Here is a 218-nt window from a genome sequence, read left to right as displayed (position 1 = left end):
ATGAGGAGAAGAAATAGACAGAGAGAGAGAGAGAGAGAGAGAGAGAGAGAGAGAGAGAGAGAGAGAGAGAGAGAGAGAGAGAGAGAGAGAGAGAGAGAGAGAGAGAGAGAGAGAGAGAGAGAGAGAGAGAGAAGAAGAAGAAGAGAGAGAGAGAGAGAGAGAGAGATAGAGAGAGAGTAGAGAGAGACGTAGAGAGGAGACGAGAGAGGAGAGAGAGA

Source organism: Priapulus caudatus, unplaced genomic scaffold (assembly GCF_000485595.1).
Source record: "Priapulus caudatus unplaced genomic scaffold, Priapulus_caudatus-5.0.1 Scaffold725, whole genome shotgun sequence".
NCBI lineage: Eukaryota > Metazoa > Priapulida > Priapulimorpha > Priapulimorphida > Priapulidae > Priapulus > Priapulus caudatus.
The sequence above is the reverse complement of the archived record's forward strand: the minus strand, read 5'-3'. Positions refer to the sequence as shown.